This window comes from Ananas comosus, linkage group 24 (genome assembly GCF_001540865.1).
Source record: "Ananas comosus cultivar F153 linkage group 24, ASM154086v1, whole genome shotgun sequence".
Taxonomy (NCBI): domain Eukaryota; kingdom Viridiplantae; phylum Streptophyta; class Magnoliopsida; order Poales; family Bromeliaceae; genus Ananas; species Ananas comosus.
This window is the reverse complement of record NC_033644.1, coordinates 4,888,841-4,890,240: the sequence shown is the minus strand read 5'-3', so window position 1 is coordinate 4,890,240 and position 1,400 is coordinate 4,888,841.

Sequence of the window (1,400 nt, the reverse complement as noted above, 5' to 3'; positions counted from 1 at the left end):
CGCCTGGCGGGTTCCTTGGGCAAGCTCGGCCCGAGCCGAGCTCGGGTCTCCTTCCCTGCGTCGCCACCGCTTGGGGCCGCACCAGAAGCTTCCCTCCGGCCTCCAGCACCTTCCCGACGCCGTCCCTAAGCTCCTCGGCCGCCGCCGTGGCCGCCATTGCCCGTGGAACCCGAGCCGGAGCTCGTGCGGGCTGAGCTTGTTTCCCCGAAGCCGCTGTCGCTTCTCGTCGCCAACCGAGGTGAGCACGGAGTTTCTCATCTCCCCCTCACCCGACTCAGGGCCCTGCGCGCGCCGCCGTGCCGCCGGAGGCCGGCCGGAGCAAGGTTGCTCCGGCCAAGCCCGAAATAGGGCTTATTTGAGTAGGTTTCTTGTTCTGGACTTCCCGAGCTTCCCCGATCTCTACGGAAGGGAGCACGATGATCCTGGCAAGTTGCTGATCATCGTGCTCACCTTGGTTTCTGTCGGGAAGGCCCCGTTCCGCTGTTTTGGCGATGTCGCTCCGTTTTAGCCTTTTTGGCTGCTGTTTCGGGGTTGTGCTTGTTTTTCCGGCGATCCGATGCTGTTCCGATGCCTCCGGAGGTGAGCACGGTAACCGCTGGTTAGTGCTGATCACAATGCTCACCTCCCCTTGGATCAGAAGTGTCCGGTTAGTTATGTTCGGCGCGATCTTCCCTGACTGCGCGCTATTCGCTGAACCTTCGGATTGCTCCCGCTCTTCCCACAGCGAGCCGCTGTGCTCCGGATCGTGAGCACGGACTCCGGTACGTCGAGACCTGTTAGTACGTGTCCCTGCGGACTTCGGAAGTCCTCGGTTTGCGTGAACGAGCCGCTTGATCGCTCAAAATTACATAAAATGATGAGATTTTATGTAATTAGAGGGTCTTTTATGCATTTGTGCACCTTGTGGCTACTGTGGGCAATGTGTATGAGTGTGTTTGACCTCTGGACTGGTTGTCCATGACCCAATAGTCTTTGCGGAAATCGAAAAGTCGATTTCGGTGCGTTTTTCGGCGAAATTCGCCGAAAGAACGCGGTTTCGGTTCGAATTCTTTCCGATGGTGTTTGGTTGCTTCGTGTTTTGTCGCTGAGCCTTGTTGGCCGGTCACCATCATCATTTTGTGGGTTCGATGATGATAGGTGAGCGACGGAGGGTTCCGGTGTCGAAATAGACATTTTCGGGAATCCGGATTCGTACCATTATCCGACGATGATCGTATGGTTGTGTTAACTCGTGTTCGTTGCCAAGGCATCCAAATTGGAGTGCTTTGGCGCAGCGGGTGACTCGTGGCACAAGTCGGTGAGTTCGGGACACTTAGTGGGTCCCGACGACGTCCCGGCGTGGTTTTCGGGACTTCCGGTGAGTTACGGTAATCGGTTTTGGGAAACCGATTACGGGGATC